This window comes from Lithobates pipiens, unplaced genomic scaffold (assembly GCF_037356315.1).
Source record: "Lithobates pipiens isolate NorthernLeopardFrog02 unplaced genomic scaffold, aLitPip1_a1.2 Scaffold_8, whole genome shotgun sequence".
NCBI classification, from domain to species: Eukaryota; Metazoa; Chordata; class Amphibia; order Anura; family Ranidae; genus Lithobates; species Lithobates pipiens.
The window spans coordinates 683,277,893-683,289,445 of record NW_027507903.1 but is presented as its reverse complement, the minus strand read 5'-3'; positions in this window follow the sequence as shown (position 1 = coordinate 683,289,445).

Genomic DNA, 11,553 nt, shown 5'->3' with positions numbered 1-11,553 from the left:
CAGTGCCATCCGTCAGCCCCAGTGCCGTCAGCCCCAGTGCCATCAGCCCCAGTGCCGTCAGCCCCAGTGCCGTCAGCGCCAGTGCCAGTGCCGCCAGTGCCAGTGCCGCCAGTGCCACCTACCAGCGACAGTGCCAGCGCCACCTGCCAGCGCCAGTGCCACCTGCCAGTGCCATCCGTCAGCCCCAGTGCCGTCACCCCAGTGCCGTCAGCCCCAGTGCCACCTACCAGTGCCAGCGCCACCTGCCAGTGCCAGTGCCACCTGCCAGTGCCACCTGCCAACGCCAGTGCCATTCTTCAGCCGAAGTGCCGTCAGCCCCAGTGGCGTCAGCGCCAGTACCGTCAGCGCCAGTGCCGCCAGTGCCACCAGCGCCAGTGCCGCCAGTGCCAGTGCCGCCAGTGCCAGTGCCACCTGCCAGTGCCACCTGCCAGCGCCATCTGCTAGCCGCACTGCCATCTGCCAGCCCCATTTGCCAGAGCAAATAGCCAGCACCATCTGCCAGTGCCATCTGCCAGTGCCAGCCCCAGTGCCATCTGTCAGCGACATCTGTCAGCGACATCTGCCAGCGACATCTGTCAGCGACATCTGTCAGCCCCATCTGCCTCCAGTGCCATCTGCCTCCAGTGCCATTTGTCAGTGCCACGTGTTGTCAGTGCCACCTGCCACGTCAGTGTCACCTGTGATCAGCGTCACCTGTCAGTGTCACCTGCCACATCAGCGTCACCTGTCAGTGTCATCTGCCAAATCAGCGTCACCTGTCAGTGTCACCTGCCACATCAGCGTCACCTGTCAGTGTCACCTGCCAAATCAGCGTCACCTGTCAGTGTCACCTGCCAAATCAGCGTCACCTGTCAGTGTCACCTGCCAAATCAGCGTCACCTGTCAGTGTCATCTGCCAAATCAGCGTCACCTGTCAGTGTTATCTGCCAAATCAGCGTCACCCGTCAGTGCCATTTGTGATCAATAAAAATGTCACAAAGATTGTATTCAGCTGAGGAGGAATATGATATCCTTGCAGCCGACGAGAGCAACGGGGAGGTTTCCGCTTCGGATTACTCCTCATATTCAGATTCTGAGTCTGACGTGGACTACGAGCCTGTCCTCAGCAGCGGTACCATGACAGCCTCAGAGGAGGAAGATGATAGTCTGCCCGTCAGACGAAGGCGCACTGGTGAGGAGGCGGTACCATCCACCAGCACCGCAGAGCCATCCACCGGCAACCCAGTGCCATCCACCAGCACCACAGTACCTCGGCAAAGGCCACGTACAAGTGGGGTGTCAACTCGGCCCCAAAGGGTTAGGTCCCATGCCAGCCTTCCCTATTCCCTCCAGAACCCCTTGTGGCTTCCTCCTAACTCAGGAGAAGCCAACGTTCCCCCTTTCACTGCCCACCCAGGAGTCCAGGTGGACACACAACATTTTTCCCTGATGGACTTTTTCCACCTAATTTTTACAGAGGACATGCTTGAATCCATTGTTGTCCAGTCCAACCTATATGCCCAACAATTTATTGAAAGCAACCCAACGTCCTCTTATGCCCGTCCCTACAAGTGGAGAGCCCTAACAGTGGAGGAGTTTAAAATTTTTTTGGGCCTCACATTTTGTATTGGACTAAACAATAAAAATGAAATACATGCATATTGGTCAACCCTCCCCATCTATCACATGCCCATCTTTTCCTCAATAATGTCCCGGACCAGATATCTAACGATAATGAGATTCCTACACTTTAATGACAATACCCAATGCCTTCCCCGGAATGACCCAAATTTTGATAAACTTTACAAAATTCGGCCGCTAATAAATTATTTTTCTCAGATTTTCCCCCAGTTGTTTACCCCAGACCAACACATATGTGTGGATGAGTCCCTGATCAAATTTTCTGGCAGGCTGGGCCTAAAGCAATTTATTCCCTCCAAAAGGGCCCGCTATGGGGTGAAAATGTATAAGTTGTGTGATCGAGCCACAGCGTATACATATTCCTTCATGGTATACGAAGGGAAGGACACCCAGCTACATCCCCCTAATTGCCCCGAATACATCGGATCGAGTGGAAAAGTTGTTTGGGAACTCATAAACCCACTCCTGGAGAAAGGCTACCATCTCTATGTGGACAATTTTTATACAAGTTTACCCCTGTTCCGCAACCTCCATAGAAAGCAAACTCCAGCATGTGGCACCGTAAGAACAAACCGGAAGGGCTTTCCTCAAAGCCTCGTCAACAAAAGGCTAAGAAAAGGCGAAGCGGCGAGCTTACGGAACGAGGAAATTTTGGCTGTGAAGTGGAGGGACAGAAGGGATGTCTACATGCTTTCTTCGATCCACAACAACACTTTTGTTGAGATCACCAGGAGGGATGGCCCAATACTAAAACCCACTTGTATCCATGAGTACAACATGTTCATGGGGGGTGTCGACTTGAACGACCAGATGCTCGAACCCTATCTTGCCACGAGAAGAACATACAAGTGGTATAAAAAAATTGCAATTTATTTCTTTAATTTGGCCATATACAACACGTATGTCATTTATCGTAAGTCCACAGAAAGACCCATACCCTTCCTTGGCTACCAGGAGGAAATCACCACTGCCCTTATATACCCCAACGGCCCACCACAAAACATTCGATTCGATGTAATTAGCAGACTCTCTGAACGCCACTTTCCTGACAAAATCCCTCCCAAACCAACAGGCCGAAGACATCAGAAAAAATGTCGGGTGTGCAGCAAACGAGGAGTGAGAAGAGACACCACTTATCACTGTGCCCAATGCCCTTCCCAACCAGGCCTCTGCATAGGTGACTGTTTCCGCCGTTACCATACTTTAGTGAATTATTAGTGAAGTATGGTAACCATAACCCTCACTTCCTGCCATTTACCTTCAAACCCCTTATGCCTCTGCTTGCTCTGTAACTGACCCTGGCTTGTTATTCGACCACGCTTCTGCCTACTGATTTTGTACATACCTCTGCCTGATCTGGAACTGACCCTGGCTTGTTATTTGACCACGCTTCTGCCTACTGATTCTGTTTACGCCTCTGCCTGATCTGGAACTGACCCTGGACTGTTATTCGACCACGCTTCTGCCTACTGATTCTGTACATACCTCTGCCTGATCTGGAACTGACCCTGGACTGTTTGACCATGCCTTTTGCCTGCCTCTTGGACTGATCTTGTACCCTCTGTGGACTAGTGGGATTCATAACAGGGGTCTCACATATGTGAGGGGCTCCAGAATAGTTTTTTTGGATGAAGAAGACAATTTCCCTTGTTTTCTCATTCCTAGATTAGGGTCTGGAGACTCGGAGGCTTCAAAGAGATTTGGGTGGGAGAAGCCTCTACCCCTATCCCCATTCTGTCCTGAAAAAGGCCCTACTTCTGCCTGCTGCCTGTAGGACCTATACCATCATGCCTCTGCCTGTCGCATGAACTGACCACAGCACATGGATGGACCATGTTCCTGCCTACTACCAGGACCAATATTTTGGCAATGCTGACGATCTCTGCCTGCACTGACCTTGGACTGTATATGGACAGTATCCCTGCCTGCTGCCAATAATGACTAAGGACAGTATACCTGCCTGTTGCCTGGAAAATTGTGTTCACTTTTGTTGACCAAGTCCCTGCCTGCTGCCTGGACCAGTGCTATCATCCTGTGGACAACTGCGCTGCTAAAACCACAGGTAATCTTTTGTTTACTCTTTTCTCAGTAGAATGTATTTTGGGGTGTAATTCTTGGTATGTGCATGCTATGTGTCCCTGGAACACCTGATGGTGTTCCTTGCATGTTGGGCCTCTGTATGTGGCCAAGCTGTGTAAAAGTCTCACATATTTGGTATCGTTATACTCAGGAGAAGTAGTAGAACGTATTTTGGGGTGTCATTTTTGCTATGTACATGCTATGTGTTGGAAATATCTTATAAATGGACAACTTTGCGTAAAAAAATGCGTTTTCATTTTTTTTCCACATTTTCCCAAAACTTCTGGAAAAAAAATGAACCATTCAAACGACTCAATATGCCTCATAGATTATACGTTGGGGTGTTAGCTTTCCAAAATGGGGTCACTTTGTGGGCATTTGCATTGTCCTGGTGCTCCAGGGCCTTCAAAAAGGTAATAGGTGGTTGAGAAATGAGATGTGTAATTTATGCCCCTAGAACGCCTAATGGTGCTATTTCAATATTGGGCCTCTGTATGTGGCCAGGCTGTGTAAAAGTCTCACACATTTGGTATCGTTATACTCAGGAGGAGTAGTAGAACGTATTTTGGGGTGTCATTTTTGCTATGTACATGCTATGTGTTGGAAATATCTTATAAATGGACAACTTTGCGTAAAAAAAATGCGTTTTCATTTTTTTTCCACATTTTCCCAAAACTTCTGGAAAAAAATGAACCATTCAAACGACTCAATATGCCTCATAGATTATACGTTGGGGTGTTAGCTTTCCAAAATGGGGTCACTTTGTGGGCATTTCCATTGTCCTGGTGCTCCAGGGCCTTCAAAACTGTAATAGGTGGTTGAGAAATGAAATGTGTAATTTATGCTCCTAGAACGCCTGATGGTGCTATTTCAATATTGGGCCTCTGTATGTGGCCAGGCTGTGTAAAAGTCTCACACATTTGGTATCGTTATACTCAGGAGGAGTAGTAGAACGTATTTTGGGGTGTCATTTTTGCTATGTACATGCTATGTGTTGGAAATATCTTATAAATGGACAACTTTGCGTAAAAAAAATGCGCTTTCATTTTTTTTCCACATTTTCCCAAAACTTCTGGAAAAAAAATGAACCATTCAAACGACTCAATATGCCTCATAGATTATACGTTGGGGTGTTAGCTTTCCAAAATGGGGTCACTTTGTGGGCATTTCCATTGTCCTGGTGCTCCAGGGCCTTCAAAACTGTAATAGGTGGTTGAGAAATGAAATGTGTAATTTATGCTCCTAGAACGCCTGATGGTGCTATTTCAATATTGGGCCTCTGTATGTGGCCAGGCTGTGTAAAAGTCTCACACATTTGGTATCGTAATACTCAGAAGGAGTAGCAGAACGTATTTTGGGGTGTCATTTGTGGTATACACATGCCATGTGAGAGAAATAACCTATTACATTAAAAATTTTGTGAGAAAAAAAAAAAAAAAAATCTTAATTTTGCAAAGAATTGTGGGAAAAAGATGACAACATCAAAAACCTCACCATGCATCTTAGTAAATACCTTGGAATGTCTACTTTCAAAAAAGGGGTCATTTGGGGGGTATTTGTACTTTCCTGACTTGTTCGGGTCACAAGAAATGAGATAGGCCACCAGTATATCAGATGTGATCAATTTTGTGCGATTCGCACCACAGCTTGTAGACTCTCTAACTTTCACAAAGACCAAATAATATCCAATAATTTGGGTTATTTTTACCAAAGATATGTAGCAGTATAAATTGTGGCCAAAATTTATGAAAAAAAAAATATAATTTGCAAAATTTTATCACAGAAACAAAGAAATATGTGGTTTTTTTTTTTCAAAATTTTCGGTCTTTTTTCATTTATAGCGCAAAAAATAAAAACCCCAGAGGTGATCAAATACCACCAAAAGAAAGCTCTATTTGTGGGAAAAAAAGGACACAAAATTCATTTGGGTACAGTGTTGCATGACTGAGTAATTGTCATTCAAAGTGTGAGAGCACCAAAAGCTGAAAATTGGTCTGGGCAGGAAGGGTGTTTAAGTGCCCAGTAAGCAAGTGGTTAAAAATGCAATACAGAGAGCACTAGATCGGATGTTCTCTTTTTTACATATGACCTTTTGAAACTTTGGATCCCGATATTTCCATGATACGAGGACCTGTTTGCTTCACCGTTCGTTCACATTATAGTGATTGGCAAACAGATTGATGGTCGTAAGATGTGTGGATTTTGCCGATCGTTTACTGCATAGTGACCTTTTAGGTCGAAGGTGGGAGGTGAGAGACCATCCTTTTATGTGGTGAAGGGATCACTGAATATCAGATCTATCGATCTACATCTATCCACCAGCACCTTTTCAGATTGTTTTCCATAGATTGTGGACATTTAATATATATTTTTTGCACAGCGCTGCTTACATGTTTTATGAAGTGGTTAATTACCACTACTTTTTTTAAGGAGACTGATCGGAATGCTTATATATCGCTTAGTAGTTGTCATCATGCTTCATGGTTAAAGGCTGTCCCTAAGGGACAGTTTCAGAGGATCAGGCGAAATTGTACTAACCTGATAGACTATCAACAGCAGGCGCAAGTCTTAAAAGCTAGATTTCTTGAGAAAGGATATAGGGAGGATGATATTGAGGAGGTCCTCACCCAAGTTGCCAATATGGACAGAGATGTTATGCTTGATACCTTGATACCTTGATACCTGCTTGATACCTCTAGAAGGGTCAGACAAGTTAATGAAGGATATGCATACTCCTTTGTGACAAAATACTCTAATCAACATTTTTCTGTTAGAAAGATTTTTAATAAATATTGGAGTCTTTTGAAGAATGATCGAGTCCTTGGAACAGTGCTACCTGACCCTCCGATTGTTATCTATAAGAAAGCACTGTCTATACGTCATATGATTGCTCCAAATGTTATAGACCCCCCTAGGACCCCTCCTTCTTCCAGACTATGAAAGGCTTCTACCCTTGTAGGAAGTGCGAGGTTTGCGGTATTAATTCCTTAAGGGGGCGTAGATGTGGGAGTTTTTAGTCTACCCAGATTAACAAAACTTACAGTATAGGGTCCTTTATTACATGTACGTCCCAATTTGTTGTCTATATGATACAGTGCCCTTGCTTAAAACAATATATAGGCTGCACTAAAAGAATGCGCCCTTCAGAGCATATAGGCAATATTAGTCGTGGGTTTAGCAAGCACAATTTATCAAGACACTATGTGAAGTATCATGACAAAAGATTGGAGGGGACTCTTTTTATGGCCCTAGAAAAATTACAACCCCACTGGAGGGGTACCAATAGGGTCAGAGCTATCTCTAGACTTGAGACCAGATGGATATTTGAGATGCAATCACATGTCCCCCTTGGCCTCAATGTCGAATGGGATATTAACTCTTTTATTAATAATTCTTGATAGGACATTTTATAAATTAAATTTTTCAAACAAAAACCTTTTTTTTCATAAAATTTTTATAAATAAATCTTTTTGATGTATTTTTATTTATTGTTTATATTTCTGTTGCTTTTTTATGTTTTTGTTAAAGGTGGTCTACTGTTCCCATAACCTCTATATATATTTTGTTTAGTTTTTGTTCAGTAGGGGGCGACATACTGGCTTGGTCTAGTAAGCCTTGTCACACCCCATCTTTCTCCCAAAACTTCCTGCGTTGCCCAATACTTATGTTGACCACCGCCTGTGTTCCCTGGATGCGTTCTGGCATCTAGGATTGCAGTGGTTGGGTGCATCCCTTCCTTTTTGTTTATGGGCTCTCAATGTCCAGGATGAATGCGCCTATCTTAGCAAGGCTTGCCAGTACCTAAAATGGCGGTGCCCATTGATCCTTCCTAGGCGACCAGCCTTTAAGATGGTGCCGCTTGGGTATTTATACGTCCAGAGTGTTGACGGCGACGTCCCCTCATGACGAAACGCGTAGGGTGGGACCAGTGACGCTGACGTCAACATGTTTTACCTGAGTTTGTCAGGCTATGGGAAGACAGCGGGGGAACAGTGGAGACGCCATAAAGCTCACCTTTGATGTTATATGCTAATGTGAAGTCCTGGTTTGTAAGTGTAACTTAATTGTTTTTATTAAAACCTTTTTCTGAACGATTACACTATGGAGGCATCTTTTGCTTTTTCTCTGAGCGGTACAGCTATACTATCTATACTGAGCCTGTAAGCAGCCTAGAGGGACCATAAGGTTTTTGGGAAAACCTGTGAAGCTTCCCTAAGCTTGAAGAGACAGTTTGTGGTCATATGGAGCCGGTAAGGGTAACCTAACTCTCTTTTTGGGTGGATCACGTCTCTCTTCCGGGTTGAATCACTGGTTGGGATTAAGGAATATCTACTCCACATCTATTGCATGCTGGACTTTTTCTACACACCTATTGCATGGATTGTTTATTGTGTATTATCACTATTGAGGATTGTCTTTTTTTATTTGATTATTTGAATTAATGTGGTATTTTCATAGGAGTAATTATTTTGTCCTTTTCACTACATCTCGGTGGTTGTATGCCTTTGTTTTATTTATCAAGGCTCTTTTCACTATTATTGGGAAATTGAATGAATTTATTTGTTTATTTATTTATTTATTTTCTATCAAGAATTTGAATGAATTTGTTTACTCATTTAGTTTTTAATTTGGTGAGTGTTTGCTTTAGTTTTACTCACTAAAGTTTTTTTCACTATTACAGTGAAGTTATATGAATTTATTTATTTATTTATTTATTCATACTTTTTTGGGTGTCTGCTTTAGCCTTAGTCACTAAGGGTTTTCTTTTTCACCACTACAGGGAAGGCACGTGAATTTCCTATTTATTTATATATTTTTTTCTATTATTATAAAATATCTCATAGTTATTTACAATATTAATTTAATTGTAAATATTTTCTAATGGCTATTTAGCTTTATTAGCGCTGCACTTTTTTTCTTTTGTCATTTAGCTTGAGTTGGTGTATCTAAACTCTTGTGCTAGCTGCTCTTTCCTTTTATCCTTTTCTCACTCATTTTAGCGCAGTGTGAATCCCTGTTGGGGTTGCCCTTTTTTTATTTTTCTTAGTGTGTGATACTTTTCTTTTTAATGTCATGTGACCATGGCACTAATATTGCAGTAATTTTTTTTATGTTTTATTTTTTTACAATTTTTTTCTTACAACTTATTTCTTTATTTCTTTTTCTTTTTTTTTTTACTTTTTTTTTTTGGGGGGGGGGGGGTGGGGAGTGGATAGTGTCAGTATGTTTTTTTGTTTTTTTTATTTTTTATTTTGACAATTTAACCTTTTAAATATTTATTACAATTCTTTTTTTAATTTTTTTTACAGCCCTGTTGGGGGGCTTTGGTGAGTTATCTGGGGACTTAACCCCTGACATCTCCCCTTTGAGAGAGGGAAAGGGACTGAGGACAGAGATTCCCCAGTCTCTTTCTTTGTAGCCTCAGCTGTACTGGAGATGAATGGAGAGGAGACAGAAGCCCCTCTCCATTCATAAACTGAAGCATCATAAACACAGTTTTACAATGCTTAGGCAGGCCATACTTGGGTCAAATTTCGAAAGAGTTTTCTTTTGAAAATCTTTTCCAAGAATTTTCATTAAAATTTCCCACCATTATTGGGCTGCAGCAACAGCCAATTTTCGTGCAGCTATCGAATTTGAGTAATCGGCATGTTGGAAATTTTTGGAAGAACTAACGATTTTCAAATGAATGGTGGGAGAATTGTAAGAGGAATATAATCGGGGAAAAAATGCGCACTTGCGAGAAAAGAAAATTCCCGGAAATAGAAAAGATTCCCAGCCACAAAAATAATTTTCTGTAGCAACAGGAGGTGAAATTGAACGCACAAAATTTCTGATTTTCAAAAGAAAATTCTTTTGAAATTTGACCAAGTATGGCCTGCCTTAGTTATGAAATGACAGAGTTAGTGATCACTGACTCTGTTCATTTGGAAAAGGAAGGAGCCGGTAAATGACAGATTTACCAGCTTCTTACTTCGCTCTCCATCCTGAAAGATCCAGGACAGAGGGGAGAGTGGAGCATGGAGGGGGACAGCAGAATGGAGGAGGAAGCAGAGCACGGAGGGGGAGCCAAGCATGGAGGGGGGGAGTGGAGGAGCATGGAGGGGGACAGGAGAACAGAGGGGGGACAGGAAAATGGAGGGGGGAGCTGAGCACGGAGGGGGGAGTGGAGGAGCACAGAGGGCGGACAGGAGAACGGAGGGGGAAGCAGAGCACGGAGGGGGAGCAGAGCACAGAGGGGGGAGCGGAACACAGAGGGGGGAGCCGAGCATGGAGGGGGGAGCCGAGGAGCACGGAGTAGGACTGGAGGAGACTGCCGAGACAGTCAGTGGTGATTGGTGCAGCGGTAGGGAGGAGTTACAGGCCCCGATCCCCCTGTATAGATTTCAATATAGAAGATGAAAGCCGTGGGGGGGGAGAGAAGGGGCTGTCAGCTGATATATTGAAATCTATACAGGGGGATCGGTACTTGTAACTCCTCCCCACGGTGGCACCGATCACCTCTGACTGCCCGAGTATCGAACCAAGAATTGAGAGCATTTGCTCGGTACCGATACCAATAATAGTATCGGTATCGGGACAACCCTAGTGCAGATGCAAAGCTTGTCAGAGCTCCTCGCAGGCTTGAAACAGGAACTAGCTGTGATGAGCTAAAATAGATGAAAGCCGGATAGGCCGGGAACAGCAGCGTGGTCACAGGAATAGCCAAGATCAGCAGCAGGCAGGCAGCAAGGTGCCAAGAAATAGGACAGAGACATGGTCAGGAACGAAGCCAGGGTCAGGAGCAGAAGCAGAATCCAAGTTCAGGTCAAAGGCAAGCTGAGTCAGCAGCAGGGGTACAAGCAGAGTAATAGCAGAAGCCCCTTTACCACTTGCCACCCAGCCGTTGTCATTATACGGCGGCAGGCCGGCTCGTTCCTGCAAATCACCGTAGGTGTACGTCGGCTCCTTTAAGAGCTATAGCAAGCACGTGTGTGCCAATGTGCATGATTGCGATTGCTCCACAGAGAGCCAGAATGGGGATCTGTGTATGTAAACAAACAGATCCCCATTTTGTCAGGGGAGGAGAGAGAGATCTGCTGCTCCTAGTGATTAAGAACAGTGATCTCTGTCCTCCTCCAGTCAGTCCCCCCACAGTTAGAAAAACCTCCCAGGGAACACATTTAACCCCTTGATCACCTCCTAGTGTTAACCCATTCCCTTGCCAGTGACATTTATACAGTAATCAGTGCATTTTTATAGCACTGATTGCTGTATAAATGTCAATGGTCCCAAGAAAGTGTCAAAAGTGTTAAATCTGTCTGCCGCAATGTCACAGTCCCGCTAAAAATCAGTGAAGGAGAAAAATGACTTAGTTACAAAGAAACAAAGAGAAAATATTTTTTATTTTTATTTTTTCAACATTTTCATTCTTTTTTTTATTTTTAGCACATACCACCAAAAGAAAGCTCTATTTGTGGGAAAAAAAATGATAAAAATGTTATCTGTTTGGGTACAGTGTTACATGATGGCACAATTGTCATTCAAAAAGTGAGACCGCTGAAAGGTGAAAATTGGTCTGGGCAGGAAGGTTTATAAGTGCCCTTTATTGATGTGGTTAAAGTGGTTGTATACCCGTGGGTGAAAAAACAAATGCCAAAAAAATAACCTGTAAGGCAAAGGCATAATGAGCTAGTATGCAGCGCATACTAGCTCATTATGAAATACTTACCTTAGAACGAGGCGCCGGTATCTCACCCGATCCACGCTGAGGGAGCTGACATTTTGCACTTGGCGTGTCTTCCGGGTTCGCGGGTCCGGTGCTGTGAGCGCCGGACCCGCATGCGCACGGGAGTTTCCATAGCTGCAAGGTCC